At 39.7% G+C, this 19,680-nt stretch overlaps 1 protein-coding gene across 1 annotated transcript in view; it reads left to right on the top strand.

Annotated features, from left to right (window-relative positions):
* LOC119018624 overlaps positions 1-19,680 on the top strand; it is an 89,686-nt gene that overhangs the window by 48,870 nt on the left and 21,136 nt on the right. The window lies entirely within an intron of this gene.

Below are 19,680 nucleotides of genomic sequence, written 5' to 3'. Positions count from 1 at the left end.
CATTACACCTTCGGTCTCAAAGCATCACAAAGCCTCCTCCAGCTAATTGTTGTCGCACTGTTTCATTTCAGTTCATTTCAGCATTTAACAGTCTTCAGCCACGTATCTTGATTCTGTAACTGCAGCAGGTCTTTTATCCTCTTTGCATTAAAAGGCTGGGGGGGGTAGCCAAACATTGGTGTGCGGCATAAACAATTTTCTGTCAATTCCCCCCCTGCCCCAACAGTTGTTACAGCTCTTTAGTGTTATATATATATATTGCTTACCAGTGACTGCACCACAATCCAGCTGGCAAACTACATTATGTCATCACATTCTCTGATGCCGCCGCCATTCTTCACTTAACAAAAAAAAACACTGGCCCATTGTATTATCTTCTTAAAATATTTTTTTTCTGATGATGATAATGTGATTCAAAACATCGAGAAGGTGCAGGAGATGGTGTTTGATCGCAGAGGAAGTGACCGAACGCTGGCCAGTTATCATCTGCAGCCAATCAATCACTCAGGTCAGCTCTGATAAATAGCACAGGGCTCAGTTTGATGAAACTGGAAGCTGGAGAACCGATGAAGATTTATTTTTTGGTCAGAGCTGAATCAGCAGACGCGTTGTGTTTTACATAGACCAGAATGTCTTGTACGTTCTTGTCGCGCGGCCCTGCAAGCATTCTCAGACACGCGATGGTATTAAATGTGTAAAGACTTCCTGGAACTCCTGTAGCTCGTTCCATTTCGGCTTTTGTTGGGTGTCTCACTCGGTTTCATGCAGATAGCACAATGTGACTCATAATTACAAAAAGGGGGTAAAATAACTGAGTGTTCTGCCAAGACAATTACTCAATGCCAGTCTTGTTTGAGTTAGACAAATTGGTTCTCACTTATTTGCCAATGGCATCACCAGTTAGCAGATATTTTGCAGATTTGGTAAACAGCTTATTAAGCTCTGACGCCGAGGAGACACACATCATCCTTGTTTAACGCACCGGCACACTTGCTCGCTCGTTTCATAAACACAAGAGAGCATCCCAGCGTGAAATGAAAAGGTGTCCCTACTGGTAAGTGTTTGGTTTATATTCCATATTAGCATGCAAGGTGTAATTAAAAATTGAAGCAAACTACCTGCACGTGGCCTGTGAAATGGAGTGTGCTGATGAAACTGCATTTAAGCATTGATTTTTAATTAGCAACTCCCAGGAGTGACATGCACTGAAATGTGAGTCCGATTAATATGGTGTCTCATTTCGACTTCTAATTTATGTTACATTTTCTTTTTCAGACTTACAACAATTATTATTTGTGTTAGCAGGAGTGGTGTTTATGATAATACTATACATGTAATAACAACTAGGTGTTACTTTGAATTAATTTCAGCAGCTCATCCTACATGAGCATATTGTATTCTTGCAGCAGTTTATTAACTATGCAAGTAATGAAACATAAAGCACTAGTACACTATTTGTCTTACTTTCTGTATATCCATTATCTTAATATGACTGTTGAACTGTTGTGATAAAGAATGGGTTCCTGGTAATGAGAAACTCATAATACGCATGAAATAACCATTCAGTAAGTATATATGTCACTCTTATCCACTTTCCTCTTTATTTGTGTCCTTATAGCTTCAGCAACAGTACAGTGCTGCTCCAGCATTTGCGGCTATTAACTTGCATTCATTTCCAAAGAATGGGTTCACTGATTTGTTAAGCCAACTTGCAGTTCTTACTTTTTACATCTCATTCATGCTGTTGTTTTCTTCCACCAAGTACTTTTTTTACAACTCTGTCTCATCCCGTCAAACGCTCTGCCGGCCTGTATTTCCAAAAAGGTTGTTAGATAGCCATAAGTCGCAAGCATATCCCTTCGTAATCCAACCAAATGCTTTGGATAATGGTTGACTACAATGTAATTTGTTCCGCTTGATAGGTTTATTTGTGGAGGACAGGGATGGGAGTTCTATACTGTGATGTTTAAAAGATTTTCATGCTTAAGGGACTGAACTTTTATAAGTCATTCCAATCTGAGTTTACCAGTCACAGTGTAACCGAGGCGGCGAGCAAAAGGCCCCTTTTCTCCGATCTCCTCATAGCCGACATACACAAACACATGTGCACACATAAGCACATGCACTCGCGCACTGAGTTGGAAAATTGTCTGGTGGTGATTTGCCCTGTGTGAGCAGAGACAGATTTGGTAGAGAGACACTGAGAGTGAAAGAAAGCAGGGGCTGTCTGTTGAAATGCTGACAAATCCCTGACACTTAGACAGTCTGTTATCTCTTTCCTCTCTCATGCAGTTTGCTTTCACATGTTATCATGTAATTTTTTTTTTTTTTTTGGGGGGGGGGGATTATGAAAGTGCTGGCTTGATTTGATTCACAGAGGTTTAACAGTGCAAAATCAAATCAGTTGAAAAAGAAAGGTCCAGGTGGTTGGGATTACCTGATGCTTACTTCAGCGTAGCCACTGTATTTTTTTTTAAGTCACAGTGAGAGAAATGTGACAGAGTTCTGCACGTGTGTTGTGAGACCGAGAGAAGGAAAATATGGGTAAAATGAACAACTTCGAACTGGACTGCAGTCTTGTTTTTTACAGTTTTACAAGCCGAAATTGAAACTCTCACCCACTAGGTGCTTGCTCTCTCTACCTGCCCACTAGCTAATGGTTGGAGCTGTTTTTATATGATGATTGCTAGCAGCAAGGACCCAATATCACATCTGATTGGATGCATTTATGTAACCACCCCACGGATGAAGATGAGTCATCAACAAATATTTTACAGAAGGAGAAAAGGGAGGCAGGTAGTTATAAAAACACTCGACAATTTTTGCACACATTTAGCAAGCCTCCCAGACCCACGGAGGTCGGTTTGAAGACAGGGGATACAGTGGCGTGCAAGAATATTTATTTTCTCGACATTTTGAGAGTTAATTGTGTTCAGTCTTGGGCACTGAGAGCATGCTGAACGTAAAGGACCCACCACTCACATGTTTCCCAGGTGAAACTATGGCAGGCTATCAGACTGTCGCCTCCTAATATATATTTAAATTATATTTTAGCGCATTTATCAGATGCTTTTGTCCAAAGAGACTTACAGTTATTCATACATACATTCATACACTGCCTTGCAACCACCACATCAGATGCAGTTTGGGGTTCAGTATCTTGCCCAAGGACACTTTGACATGCGGACAAGAGGAATCGAACCAGCGACCTCCTGATAACAAGACACTGGCTTTACTCCTGAGGTATGTGGACAATGGGTATTATAAGACAGACAGCTGGGGCTAGCTGGTTATTATGCAAACTTTAGGAGACATTTTTGCAACACCAGTAGTATCAACACTATTGCTAAATCACATACTATTGATTATGTTAGTTCAAGTTTTAAAAATTCTGGCAATATCTTACCTATTGCAAAAAAAAAGAAAATAAAAAAGGGGGATTAGAACTTGTACAATCGATTTCAAGATTTGCTGCAGGCTGCATTGTTTCTCCGTGGCTGGAAGATTGAGAATTCTGCATTTGAAGCCAATTTTAATTACTGAAAATAACGTCTTTCATGAATTCTGCTCCATTCTTGTCGGCAAGAAATTGGCAGCGTGCTTCCCTTTTGGTCTCGAGCTGATTCAGTGAAACTTTCTCCAAAATCTAATGGCAAGCGATTCATTAATTTCACTTGATGCACAACGATATATATGAGAGACTTTGTACAAATATGCTAAGCGTAAGTGTATTCCCACCAGTTGCAACGTTTCAAAACCTGCAAAATCTTTATTTGAGCACACCACACTCTTTAACACGTCACATCACAGACGTTATTGTTGGTCTTCCTGATTGTTGCTAAAATGACTCATCATAGGGTAAAAGAATCATCCCGGTTGGCGGTTGGAGTATAAATCACACAGTGAAAACAAGCCTTTGATAGCGTTGTCTCCCCTCTGCATGCTCTCGCAGAGATTTCCTGCTGGAGTTTGTGTTTCAGAAAGGCATGAAGCAGAATGGTGATTTTGTGTTTTTTAATTAAGGCCGTTGGTTATGTCTTTGGTTTGATTATAACAGTGTGGCACAGCTCCGTTTGCGATGGAAGAAAGGAGCAGCTCCCTCACATCGCTTCTCATTAGAGACACTCCCGGGGCCTCATCAAAGATCTCCCTCCCTCGCTCCCTCCTCTCTGCCACTTCCCTCCCTCCCTTCTTCCATAATGCGCCGTTTTCCCAGTACACTGCTCCCTACAGCTCCAGGACATGCTCAACAAACACACCAGCAAAACACTCCTCCTGATGCTAACTTTTCGCCGTTTTGCTCCGCCACAGAAAGAAAAAAAAAAATCATAGCAACTCTCTGCCACGGCGAAGTTCATTCTTTTCCTTTTTTTGCCAATAAATGAGGTTTTCAGTGATGGGTGTTTGATCTGTGCGGCATGAAACAAGAGCCAGAGCTCCCGATGCTCATGTTGTTCTAGAAAAATGGGCTTGGGGGAGAGGGATGTAAAGCCTGAAACAAGGCTGTATTATTTTTTTTTCCTAGTGATGCATTGAAAAAAGTCAACCCCTATTGCATTTTATGGTGATGGCACAAATAATAATTCATTTCCTTGAATTGTTTGTGTCATCAGTGGTGTTATTACGCAACATGAGTCTTAGAGTCTTTTTTTTCTTTCTTTAGCTGTTCACTGAGAATTGACAAAAGCTGAAATACCAAAAAAGAGGAATCGATTGTTAAAGAAATTGCCTCTTGTTGTCTGGTTTCATTCACACTTGAAAGGTATGGGAGGCATCGAGTAACGTCTGGTCTATCTATTATTTACCACCTCAGTACCGCTGTAGCATCACAACAGTTTCATGCAGGGTTAAAAGGCCCAGGTGACAGAAAACAGGCAAACCAGTTGGTTACCCATTCTGCAGTACACCCAAATGGGATTTTATTAGTACAGTTATCATCCAACTCTGTCATCAACAAAGAAGACTGTGATAAATAATCAGATTTTTGTTTTAAATTGAGGTTTCATTTCATGAACCATCAAAGCAAACAGTGGATGGTGATTCAGCCCAGCTGTTGAGTTTCGTCCTCGGGTGGCCGAGCTGTCAACCCGAGGTCTCGCCATCTAAGAGTGAAACTCAATAATCAACTAACTTTCTCCAGAAAGTTACATTTTGTTGCTTTAATGAACGGCAGAAAAGGTGAAACAGGTAGAGAGGCGGAAGGGAGGTGAAAGGGAAGTGGATCAGAGAAGAGTGCTTTTTTTCAGAAGCTAAGATCAGTTTACATCAAAACCCCCTTTGAACAGCAAGGCAGGTGAAAGTTCTCTACACAAGTTATCTTAAACAGGGAGCTGAACTTTATGTGCATTCGAACGATGACAGTGTGGATTGTGTTGTCATTAGGCAGTTTTAATAGAAAATCAGAGTTAAAACACACTGTTCCTTTAGTTAGTATTACTGTAATGTATCAGAGAGGGATCTATAAAAGAAATGACATGAGCGATATGATATAAGTTGAGTTAAATTTTCTTATTAAAGTGATATTTACAGTTTGGTTGGCCATTGTTTGATTAAATATGGGACAAAAATTGCTTGTTTGAATCCTGGGCATCAGTTATTATTGAAGTATCTGAGCCACAGCTCTTCAGAGACAAACCGTCCAAATCTTTATTTATGTTTCAGCTACTGAAGCTGACAAAGTGGTAACTCAGTTATTTTCGCTAGGGACAAACTGGGTACACTGGCATGATGGGAGATGGTAGTTCAATCATTATTAGTTTTTATTATTCATGACCTCAGAGGGGAACATTATTTACACTGAAACGTGGCTCCTGAAGTCTCACCAAAGGGCTTAACGTCTGAAGCTTCATTCTTCATTCTGCAGGGTGTATGTTCTCCACCCAAAAAAGCTGGGAAAGGAGAGAAATGTCTGGGTAGATGTTTTTTTCTCACTAGTTTCTTTTGGTGAGACGGTGAACCACATAATATAATTCAACACAAGTCTGCTCTGCCAAGGGCAAACCCTTGTATCAACATATTTTTGTGCTGTGAAACACCTTGCTGCCACACTTTCAAATCTGATAAACAGTTCAGAGGAGACATTCATAAATCTTTCTCTGAAAATGGAGACAACTGAAAACAACAAAAATATAGCTCAAAGAGGCAGCAGACATGAATTAAGCCAGTCACCATAATAGGGACATCTGTTGTATATGACTTTGTATATTGATGCAACCTTTGTGGAGCCCAGTCACTGGTTGGGTAGCCACTTTTAGACACGATAGTGGCACAGGTAGAGGGATAGCAGGTCAGTCGGTTAGTACCTTAATATCCCAACAACTTAAGATGTATTGCTGCGGTATGAGCAGAGGATGTATACTACACACTAAGGTGATCCCGTTACTTTTCCCCTCGTGCCACCATCAGGCTTTTACTGAAATATCCTGACAATTATTGGATGGACTGCCGTTAAATTTAGGACAGATTTTCATGGTGCCCAGAGTATGAATCTTCATGAATTTGGCAATCCCTTAACTTTTCCTCAAATGGCACCAGCAGGTCATTTATTCCACTTGGTCTTGGAAATAACAAAAGAGAAGCATTAAACATGCTCTCTAGAGCATTTGTGTCAAGTTTCAGCCAGATCTAGGTTAAGCACCACGATGACAATTGCTGTGGACATTTCCGAACTCACCAATGACGCACACACAGGCTTTTATATCTCTTCGGGCCATTCACACGCTGATGACACATGAGATTTGTCAAGGTCATGTGTGGGTTGTAAGGTCCCACTGTAGTCATTTGAAAGTGGTATGAGTCACATGAATTAAGGTGTGAAGTGGTGTGACATCCGTCGGTAAAAGGGAAGTTGGAGTGGCACTTGAAGCAGCCATATTGTTGCAGATTTTGCTAAAAATAGAACTTCAAAACTCCAAGACTACAGAGTTTTCAGTACTTAGTGTTCGGGGAATAGTCTCACACAATGTGGCCTAATTATCTTCCGTTCGGTAGTTTGGCTATAGGGTGAGACAGAACAGGAAAAATGATTTAAAAGAGGAGGAGGGAAGTTGTGAGCAAATAGATGACAGAAAACATGATAAGCCATCCTTTATCCACACTCTCTCTTGCTCTCTCGCTCTCTCCCTCTTTGTATTCCTCTCTACATTCATAGCAAATTGCTCTGAGAATTATAAAGCTCCTCCCGCACAGCTCTCACCTGGGATCTGGCCTAGGTCTACGATCTATGCCTCATGCACTTCTAACTTTAAGTGCGTTGCCATCAGCTCGGCCAATTAAGCCTCTTGTTTCCCTGCAGTCCTCCTTCCTTCTCTAACACTAGTCATTGGAAATGAAAATAAGGCAGAAGGTTTTTCCCCAGACGGCGGAGGGGAAAAGCCTCCTCAGGTTTGTGCCTGCTGTTTGACAAATCAAGCTTGTGATGTGCACCTAATCTTTAATTTAGAAGTAAAAATAATATAAAGGGTGCCGAAAACTGACAGTTTTTCCATCATATCAGGTTAATACATTTCCTGCCGGCTGCTGCGGCATCTCACCACACGTTCTCCAGCTATCAGAAGTCCAATTATGTACAATCCCAGGACTTGCATGGAGATAGGGACATTACAGGATACTGGTGTTAACCCCTTGAATACTAAAACCTTTACTGGTAAGTTAATGTCAAGTGCTGAGGGAAGGATGAGGCACAGCAAGCATATTCTACTCCAGGTCTTTAATGGTCTCCACTGAGACTTAACTGGAATTGCATTTTTCCCCAGAACGGCCCGTTGCAGCTTCAGCTCATTGTGAATATATATAGAAAGAAATATAAAGAATAATCAAATACATAGGGCCAAATGGGTTGTATGGCCAAGTAAAATATGCATCTTTTTATTGAGCTCCAATGTGCCGTCACAGAACTGTTGACTCAGCTTAAGAAAGGCAAGCTAGTCTCCTCCTTCCTCCGGTGGTCTGTCCACAGCTGCTTTAGTGTTACCTATATCCTTCTGCTTATGTGAGCTTGGAGAATAAGATGTCCTTCTGATATGAAGGCCTCATCTGCAAAAAAAAAAAAGGTCACGGTCAGTGTTCCGCTTGTGCAAGTATCATGTTCACAAAGGAAGAAAGAGACAGAAGTATTTCATAAGCTCATAAACTGCAACACAGTACACTCATGAATACTCAGCATTATGTAATGTAGGGACAAAACACTACTTCTGTGATCTTACAATTATTTAAAAATATAACATGTAGAGATTCTGCAATACAATGTCTAAAAAAACAACAAGGTCTTTGTTAAATATGTTGCTGAGTTGTGTACACACATTACCCTAAATGTTTCCTACAATGGTGCATTAACCATTAAATGGTGCACCACCAGCAAAGCAACTTTAACTGCAGGATCATTTGTGTTCCTTATGCTGGGATCTGACTGCACAATACTGATGTCCTTCACGATGGTCTAAGCGATCACATTAGCAAAAAGTTATTTTCATGTCTTGGTCAGGAGACTAGCTGCACCATAAGTTATGACCCCGATCAATCACTATTCATAATCCTTTGCAAGTTCATAGGTACAGTATTTGGTGAGCTGGGACAGGAAATTGTCATTCATGGCTACGTAAGCGCTGTTTTTGATGCTAGCAGTCTTTTGCTCAGACATGAAAAAGAAAATACAATTTTGGACCCAATCCTGGGTCTCAAGAAGTGAACAGTATGGACTATCTGTCCTTCAGAGAGAACTTGCGGTAAGTTAACAAATTTGTAAATATCAAATCTTTACATTTGGTACATGTAGTGTTAGCTATTCTACCTGAAAGCAGCATTCCTTTTCTTCTTCGCCATGTTTACATAAATGCATCACAGCACTCTGTCATTCTGTTAGTCAATGTAACGCATTGTAGGAGATGTCAAATTAGGCAAGTAGATACAAAAAAAACGTGCTAGACTTTTCATGGGTGTCGTGGAGCACGCCAGATGTGACATCACTGTTCTTCAATTATACTCCACATCTGTTCGTTGTTCCCGATGCTTTTAAACAGGCCATGAAGACCGACAAGGTCTTCTCAGCAGATTGCTGCTGCAAAGATAAATACACTTGTTTTTTTTATCCCAAAAGTTAAAAAAGTCATTCCTGAGCTCTACCCCCATCAGTAAACTGCCACCGTTTTGATGTGCAACACCACTGTTGTAAATACAGATCTCAGGTCTGTAGCAGTTGTCAGACGTAGTGTACGTGCCAACTACAGACAAAACTCCTTACATCATAACAACGTTATAACTTGTATCTTATGTAATTTCTTCAGTTTACCTCAGTAGCATTAATTGCACCTTAGCTCTTAACAGGAAAACAATCTAACAAGTAATGTCATATATATATATATATATATATATATATATATATATATATATATATATATATATATATATATATATATATATATATATATATATATATATAAGACATTACTTGTTAGATTGTTTTCCTGTTACTAGATTGTTTGTTTAAAGGTGGTAAATCAATACACTTTTTGAATAAACATGTTGTATTATTAAAGCTCTGTGTGTGTGGTCCATGCTGACTGCACCCTGCTGCACGGGGTAAACAAATCTTCATCACAGTTGGGGCTTTATTACCCGAAGCCTTTCCCAATACTGACCCTCAACCACTGATAAGCTGTTACGTGGACAAAATATCACGCTTATGAAGTCAGCCGTAACAAGTTTCTGCTTTCTTTGAGCTCAATCAAGTGAGAAGAAAAGTGGAATTCTAAAAACAACCTTTAATTACGCATGGTGTCGGAGTTACAGGTGTGCAAAACAGGGCTGTTCAGACACCTTCACCTTCCACTTAATGAGCAGGTCGCGACACTGCTAAGACTGCATGGAGCTACGAACTGATCATGTTATCGCTTTGATTAAAAGCTGCGGAGCACCGATGATATTTGTGGCGTCACTGAAGTGATAATCAGACAGTCCTTACTGTGTTTGCAGGCAGACGCTTTTTTTTTATTACATGTGTCAGAGTTGTCACCTTTATTAGCACTTGTGATACGTAGCAGTGATTTCATTAAGCCCCATTTTCATATGCGCAAAAGGCAGCATGTCTCAGCAACTACATGAGTCACAAGCACATTTAACCCATAAAGGCTTTCATAATGCAGTAAATTCTCAGTCATAACAAAGGTAATCTACCCGCCCTACCCCCTGGACCTATAAGACACGGTCACAACAAAATGTTATAGTCAAAATAAATCATCTTGTGTCTGCAGTTGTATCGTTTTAAATTTCCTATGGAGTCAAGAATGGGAAGGGTGAGGTGCCTATTAGCTCAGCTGGTAGAGCGGGCATCACATGTACAGAGGTTATGTCCTTGCTGATCTGGCCCCGGGTTCCAGTCCCGTCCTGGGGCCTTTTACTGCCTGTCACCCCCCATATCTCACATCATGCTTGCTGTCGCCACTGAAGCTGTCCTACCAATAAAGCTCTATAAGGGTCAACAAAGTAATTGAAAAAGAATGGAAATAGTTGACGTTTGTGCAGCATAAAGGAAATCACTGATTGAGAAACCAAAGCATCAGTTGATATACAATTCATACACTGTTTGTTTATTAAAATATAATACTTTGGTTCAATGAATACAAATGTAGAAGAGAAAAACTGGAAATGGAAGACAGATTGTTTGGCTAACAGTTGATATTGTGTGCATATTTTTCCTTGATTTCCTTTATAGAAAAACAAATCAATACATTGAACAAACATCCAAATTAACTTGCTCCAGCACAAGTATTATCTGGAGAGACAAACACAAGTGAAAAAAAAAAAAAACATTCTGACATTTGTTGGCGAGCTTGCGCATCTCTGCAGTGAGTATCCTTCCATTCCCTCCCCTCGCCTCCTCCCTTTTGCTGTGACGTTCATTTGCGCCCTGTAATTAACTCAGCATATCTCTGCCATGATGTGGAAATAAACCGCAATTTAGCTCAGAAGGCAATTTACGTGCCTCTGCGTGTGGAGGGGTAATGGTAAAACAAATGATAGCAAGAGGTTAATGGGAAGAGAATTAAAAGTGAGATTAGACACTGATTAGCTTGTATAGTGCGGCTGGATCCAGGAGAAGGGAAGGGAAAGAAAAGAAGAGGAGAGCCGGGGAAGAGAGACACAAGTGAGGAGATGAGATGAGATGAGACGTGTGGAGCAGAGAGGAGAGAAGATGAAAGCACAGAGGGTTGTAACTTGTGCAAATGGAAGATTTGTAGGCAATAAAACCAGGTGCATTTGTGTCACATTTGTCAGACAGGCAGAAATGCTTTCAGGAGGTGGACAAGATAAGAAATTTTTACACGTACGATCAGGCCGTCAGGGAGGTGAGATGATGTCGAGCTGAGAGTCTGAATGTGCAATGCAACCTGGTACCTGTAGGCACTTGTTCTAGGAGTGGCATAAGTTTGACAGTTGCAATGGATAACATATACTGTCACACGATATTCGGTTACACTTCATATTAAGGCTTGTGAAATAAGTATAAGGTAACAGGTAATAGGGCCCTTATTATTATATCATTGAAGATAACTAAATAAATAAATGTATTCTATTTTGAGAGGATTTAAAGAGTTTATAGATGTTTTAAGAATGTTAAAATAAGCCTTATGAGTTTAATAATCAATGACGGTGTTTAAAAAACACATTGATGCTTATTTGAGCTGTAACAGCTTAAAAAAGTTCACAATAAAATAATGTATTCACTTTAATATGGCACTGACTCTATTCACACAGTGGTCATTTTTCTCTGACTTTGTGCTCAGAGTGGAAAGTTTGAACTTTGGATCATGTTACGCTGCTGTATTGCAGGTTGCAGGTCATATAACCATCAGGAATCATCAATGACAATTTATCATTTCATCACTTAACTGTTAAATAGAAACTTAAAAGTTATTTGACAATGAAAGTCTGGAGGGAAATTGGGAGATATTTTGAGGTAAAACTACACATTTGTTTACTCATTAGCTAATGTTAGCATTCAACCACTTCCTAGCCAACCGTAAGCTCTTTCCTGTTGATTGCATCTTAAATAAATGTGTCCAAGATATGGGTTCATATTGTAGAACTAATCTATGCCTTTCACTATTTTATCCTGTAACCCTATCAAACAGAAGCGTTAGCTTGGAAGTGGGTGAATGCTAATGTCAGCTGCTGTGTAACAGAAATGGTTTATCAAACATGGATCAAACTGGATCTTGTTTCAGATCCTGTAGCTGCAAAAAGCGTTGATAACTCATCACGTGCATGATTATTATGTAATGAATAAATCATGAAGTGTTATTCATTTTAATCAAGTAAAATGATATATGATAAATAATGATACTACAAACAGTTATAAGAAAATCACAAGGCTTTTATTACTGTCATTAAGCTTTGATAAACTATTAACACGTTTCTTGTAAGTCTATATAAGTGACTTCTATTCCTACAATAAACATGTTTACTTGACTATTATTAACACCTATATAGTCTATATAATGTAAATAAGCATCCTTTAAGAACTGACTGAAACCTTTATTAGCTATTAAGTGACCTCAATATGAAGCCTTATCTTATTTTCATATTTTTTAGTTGAGATACAAACATGCACACATTGAGACATACTGCATATTCCAGACAAATCTGGCAGGTCACCTGTGGAAAGGGTACACATCCGCTCGTAGGTTTATGCTTCTGTACAAACACGAAAAGCTTTTCTTCAAGCTGTCCCCCTACACCTCTGCGTGTCCTCACTGATGGAGCGTGGCGTAAGTCTGAGTTCTCTTCATTTTCTGCATCAGCGTAATAGAGACCTCTTTCTCCTGCTCATGTCCACCGGTGAGATGCAGAGTCGGATCAAATGAATCCCGCCGAGCACAGGTCCGGCCGAGGCTCTCTCAAGTTGACTCGAGTTTAGATTTGTCAGTGTGTGCTCTGATGAAGTCTCCATTAGCTGTGCCTGAGTCTATTAGTAAGGGGCTGAAAGCAATCGACAAAGGAAAGGAAATAAAAGAGATAAAGGACCCGATTTTCATGCATGCAAACGAGCGGTGAAGGTGCAAACACTGAAAGATTGGCATTTTTTTTGGTTGGCTTGTTTGGTTATTTCGAAGCTCTGGAACTTGCGGTGGAGCTTCGTCAGTGCAGATAGTACAATTGAATTTTGGTATTCATTTTGGTCTGCTGTTTTTGTTATTAGGACGCTGTGTGCTGCGAGTTGATAAATAAACCTCTAATCTTGACACCTGCTAATACAACCCCGTCTGCTGGAAAATATGTTCATAGGCTGCTTATTTTCAACGACAGATATGTTTTCAAAGAGACATGATGCTGCCCTTCATAGGTCTTTTTTAAACACGAACCCAGTAAGCTGTGAAATGTTCATTTATTGACAATGTAGTCGATTTATTTCATCCAATATCAGCTTCCTACATAGAATATCGGCGTTAAGCAAGTAAAGCATAAACACTTGAGATTTTCCAGGCTTGAGGAACTCACTGAAAAATTAGGGTCTTTGAAGTCAGCATGATTTCAAGTCATGGAGAGGGCATGTTTAATTATTTACACATAACCAAAACCTGATCTTTCCCTCAGCTGCTGGCATATGATTTGTAGAGGAAATGCCTATAACACTGTAAGTCATCATATAGTATTATAGTCCTCTTCCACACATGCACTGCAACCCTGGACTTATCCAAGATGTAACCTGGAGGAGCTCTACAGCATTGCAAACACAAATGTCCAAATCAGATGGACCTGACATTAGACAGAATCCTGCTTGCTCGCTAGCACAAAATCTGTGTCATATCCTTTTGAATAGAGTAACTTGGACAAACAGTGGTGGAACAGGGCCCACTGATCCAACACGTGCCTTTAATCAGGGTGTGGTTTTGGATGGAGCTGAATTCTGCTGGTCTACCTGTACAACAGAACATTTTTCAACTAATATAATGATAATGGAATAATAATGGCAAGAACACGCTTTCGAAGATCAATAAACTTTTATTTCTAAAGAATATTTAACATTGGATTTGGAATGTGAAAAAGGCATTTTAAATATCCAAAAGAAATAAACAAAACAACCAAAAACAATAAATAAAATGGACTCTCAGTCTCTGTTAACAAAAAAATCCTCTTGAAAATAAAGTCTTACACGCTGTTGTACAGTTGTGGAATTGCTGTTTGTGACACATATGTTCTCCCAGGCAATTCGTACTGGCTGTCAAATATTTGCTTTTCGACGGTATTAAAGGGATGCATCTCTTTAGCGATGTAGCGAACTATGTTATGTGAGGTGACTAACAAGAGGGTTCACATGAGAGACACGAAAAAACAAACAAGCATGCAAATGGAAAATTTCAAAGATGATTGAGCTCTTTTTAATTTATTGTACGATTAATTGATTTATCAATTAATTAATAATTGATTATCATTACAGGCCCAGGCATTATAGAGTACTGCAGGGATGACATTTTATTGTAGGCTAACCAGGAAGCTGGCATCGCCCTGGTTCCCTTGACAAAAAGCCGATGGGATTTTTACATTTTATTTTGGATTATTGCCCAACAAGGGTTAGAATTGTCTGCAACTTAAACCTGTAAATATTGACTAGTGATCAGATGAGTCTCTGTGTTGTGTTGTGATGATGTTTACCTCTGTAGTCTCATAGCCACTTGTTAGCAACAACCTTTTTTGAGACCCATAAATGCTTCATAATTCAAACGTGTGGCATTTGTGTGGAACAAAACTTTAAAAAATCTCTTAATCGTGTGTTAACCACAGACCTTATTTTAGGCATTTGACTGAAAACCCATTCAAAAAAATATGTTGACCAAGAGACGAGGGAACCTGAGGTACAAAAATGTTAACTTTTCTCTAAGTTTAAAGACTCATTCCTGCAGCGCACATTAGGAAAAGTACTAGAAAACTATGATGGAAGACTCCAGTTGAACTTTTGGAACGTTTCATGCTGGAAAGGCTCTCTTGGTCTTTGGCAAACCTTCCTGTCGCAACAGTTCAACACAAAGCAGAAGGAGAACATGCTAAATATTATAGGAAACCATCTGGAAAGTAAAGAATTGGAAGCATTCATGAAATATGTATACACATCATTTCGAGGGGACAGGGCTGGCAAGATATGTGTTCCTCATGCTAATCATGTATTGTTGTCCGAGAGCTCCAAGTCAAATTGTGCCACCCTGTTCTCGGATTCAGTTTGAGCCTCTGGTAACCAGCTTCAGCCGCCCAATTAAAGAGTATAGACATATTTTTTATTGGCAAGAGTTCAACGTCCCAAAACTGGTCAGTAATAGGAATTTGCTAATTGAGAGAACAGTGTGACAGCTGAGATATGCTTTAACTTTGCATTCATCATTCCATTCATGTAGTGCACTTTGAATTGCATAATTCTGGTAGACGAAAAGAATAAAACACAAAGCAAAGATTCATTACACAAAAGGTAACAGTTGTGGGTGGATTCCTGAAAGGTTGCGCCACTTGTATAAACTTTATATCTTCAAATTTAAAGTACTCTCACTGTAAAAATAATCTGCAGTCATCCTGTTCTTTTTTAAAGCACTATCTATATTTCCATCCTTGTGTTCAATGACTAGCACGGCAAATGGTAGTGAAAAAAAATAAAACAGCCCATAAAACAAACTTGATTTTTCAGCATGCTGCGTTGTTTTCTTTTTTTTTATCAGGCACATCTGAACACAATCAGCCCCAAAGCAGGTTTGTTCATCTTCTTTTATGCATGCACCCCTCTTGTTTGTTTTGTTGTTATTTGTTGATGGGCTTTCTCTTTTGTATTACCAGAACAAATTTAATTAGAGCTGAAGGAATACAAATCAGCGTTCACCCACCAAATGCTATTTGGTCCTCTAATAAAGGACTCGGCGAGAGGAAGGAAAGAATTACAAATGTGTTTTCAAGGGGCTGGAGAGAGAACCGCTTGAGGAATGTGAGTCTTTTAACAAATGAATGTAATTTTACAAAGCGGCCCTATAGGCTAAAGTGAGCGGAACCATGCAAGAATAAGAGGACAGCTTCTCTTGTTATTCAGAATATGTTTTGATACGAGGGTACAGGAAAATGGTCGAACCGAGGCGCACGGAGGCTTCATTTGATTTTTTTTGACAAATGTTAAGCCAATAGGATCACATGTGGAACTTTCACGGTGGGCGTGACGTCAGGCTGAGCTTCCGTCTCATGTGGAGCCATAAATTACACTCGTCAAGTGTAAATTCAGTCCACCTTTTCAATCCACTACATTGTTCAAGGTATTCCTTTTCAAATCAAAGACACCGCAGGCTCACACACACTCACACAGTGTTCATCTAAAAAGCAGATAGGTGAAATAAAGGAGTGCAGCAGTGGCGTTCAGATACCAATGTTTTTTTTTGTTTTTTTTTTTAACAACAACAGGACAATTTTAGAATTAGAAAAAAAACTACAATGCAGTGCGCACGCGTCGGCTCGCATGTCTCACAACACCACTCTCAAAAAATACTTTCACTGGTTGGAAATTTTACCATTGGTTCGGTTTAAACCATTCAGCAGTAACATAAGCTGTCATGCTGACATCTGACAATTCAACATCTAATTTTAAGAAACGTGTACAGCTAAAACCACACCACACAGAACTTCAGTTAGATAACGTTAATGTTAGCTAGCTAGCTAGCCCTTCAAGAAAGTCCTTCCACTGGGCAGCTAGCTTTGCTTGGTTATTTTGGGCTAACTCAACCACGTTCCTGTCTAAATGATTGGGGAGAGAGCTGGTACATCACTTTCAATGGATACTAGGAGACAACAGTTGCATGTAGAGAATTGACGTCAAATCTGATATAAAAAAAATGCTCCAATATAACATTTGAGACATTGTTTCCCCACAGGAAATATTCCTGCTGAGCATGTGCACCAACGACCAAAAATTAGCCAGAAAAAAGTCAAGACTAGAGGTGGTGATGCTGGAGGAATAAGTTTATCGCGGTTTATTCGAAGTTTCAACATGAAATGTAAATAGCGTACTTAGGCCTACATTTAAAACACACATTTTCACCATTATTATTCCCAAACGTATATTTCTGTATAATGAAGGAAGAAGGTGGTTTTACATTGGTACATTGTTCTGAAAAAAAAAGGTAGAAGAAAGTTGATACGTCTTTTTCTTGTTGTCATTTTCATATTTGTTGCATTGAGCTAATCCAAATCAAACAGGAAGTAACAAGTCAAGTTACGCTACCTTATGATTGTGACATTTGGATTTTCATTTCTACAGGTCATTTACTATCAGAGTACATTTTTAAAGCAAATCCCAACCCTGCTAACAGCCCACAGAATATATTCATTCATTCATTAACAGACTAATTGATTGATTCTGGTCATTCCCGTGCCACACACCTACAGTTTACAAGGAAACCAAATGCTTCCTCATCCTGCAGCACCTCTGCTCTCCCTTCTTTCATTTTTAGTTTCCGTGGCCTCTCCCCTGGCTTCCTCACTATACTTTCCATTTCTTCTTTTACCACTTCCCTCCACTTCAACTTGTTTTGAGCCTTCTCCGCTTCTCTCCTCTTCGCTCTTCCTGGACTCGCGCTCCTGCCTAATTTCTCTCCCTCTCTCTTCCCCACTTACACACACTTCCATCCAAAGACTACACACACACACACACACACACACACACACACACACACACACACACACACACACACACACACACACACACACACACCTTGACCTCAACTCCCTCCTCAGTCTCCCACAGGCGAGCTTTGTTTCTCAGTATTAATTGGCCCGGTTTTCCTTCTGCTTCATGGGTCCATTAATAAATGATTTCATGGCTGAGAGGTTAGAGGAGCTGCAGGTCCGGGCCACGTAAGCAGGTACACAAAACTCACGTCCCACTACATCGCACACACTCGAACAGCCTGCTAAACATCCTGCTTAGAATGCTTAACGAGTATTACCAATTAGTCTCTGCCTTAACATGAATTTATGTACAACTGTTAATTCAGTGCAACCTTTCACAACTCTCCTGATGGAAAATGTAGAAGTTTGCGATGAAGCTTTATTTATTTAAAGGTGCATCGAGCAGTTTCACACTGCCGGCCCGAGCAGTATTCATATTAATACTAAAAAGATTAAAAAAGAAAAAAAAAAAAAAACAGCTCATGCTCATGAACAAAGCCTGTTCATGCTTGTATGTAACTGTACATGCTGATGAAGGTTGTCAGTCATCCAGGTCATGGCATTTTTTTTCAGTTTACTGTAGGATAATTAAAGGAAGGTGTCAAAAAGTTTGCATATCATATAAATATAGTTTTTCTGACATAGTAAGAAAAATATGAGCTTGTCGTTTCCTTGCTTGATACATGTAACAGACCCTGCAGTGTTTTCCCACAGTTTTAAAGAGTTTGTGCAGGGTAAGAAATAAAAGATTAGTTCCTCGATTATACAGTGTTGTCCATGAAATCCTGATGTTATAATATCCTGTGAGCACTCGGTTGCACCCTGCTCCCATTTTTTGCCTTTTGCTCTCTGTGTATGTGTGTGTTTTTAAGGCAACAAGAGCCTGGACACAAACAAGCACACACAACAAGTCCACACTGCTCAACTAAGCACATAGTCTCCCAATACTGATAACCTATCTGTCGCTGATGGTGACTGTACCACGCCCTGCACCAACACCCTGCCTCAACAGAGAACACATTAGGGAAGAAGATGAATATTGTGATAACTCATCCACTCACATGTCTGCACTGTTGTTTTATAAAGTCAGCTGATATTCAAATAATGATGCTCCATTCATTGAAAACATGTAAGTAATGATGTTGTTTTGCCTGAAAGTGAGTATTGTGCCTGCATCCTAATATTTTATTTAATATGAAGTTTAACCTTAAAGGTGCAGCATGTTCATAAGAATTCAAATTCATAATCAAATAAATGTCGACAGCTGCTAACTGTAGCTTAGTTAATTAGCTCAGTTAACTCTCCAGCTAGCAGTTTTTAGCTGACTCTGTCTGGACAGGGACTTTGGATGAATGTCACACAAAACTTTTTTTAGGCCTGGGGTCCCAGCGGGTAATGCTGAAGAGGAGCAGCACTTAATAAGACGTCAAAACTACTGCACCTTTTAAATCCAACCTTTCACTGCTTCATTTTTGTGTAGACGCCCAAAAAAAGTACTTCTTGTTTGCAAACAAACAGAAAGAAACAGAGCAAGTCAAATTTGATGTAATAAATACAAAGCAATGTTGAAAAATCACTTTATCTTGAAGGAAAAACAACCGATCCAAGTAAAATCGTTTCAGTGGAGGAAGTGGGAAGCTGCACTGACTTTGTATTGGACTTTTATAAACTGGGCCCTTGAGACTGCACAGGCTGTGTGCTGCTTTTCTACCCCCCAAAAAATCTCAGCAGAGTGTTTACGCTGCCTCATCCAACAGGTTTATTCTGCAGGGCTGACCTGAAGCAGCCTCTGACTCTCTGAGGTGGTTGGCTCTCCTTTGATACCAGACAAACAAATTGATTCATTGACTGGTTGATTGATTACTGCTGCCTTGACCTTTTGCCTGAAAACACTGACTGAAGAAATAAGTGGAGAGTAAATATAGGACCACTGGGCAGCTGTGCTGCTGGATCACGAGCCAAAATTGGGCCTGATGCTCATCAGTGCCAGCAAGC

Source organism: Acanthopagrus latus, chromosome 4 (genome assembly GCF_904848185.1).
Source record: "Acanthopagrus latus isolate v.2019 chromosome 4, fAcaLat1.1, whole genome shotgun sequence".
Taxonomy (NCBI): Eukaryota; Metazoa; Chordata; class Actinopteri; order Spariformes; family Sparidae; genus Acanthopagrus; species Acanthopagrus latus.
This window is presented reverse-complemented; position numbering and strand designations above follow the sequence as displayed.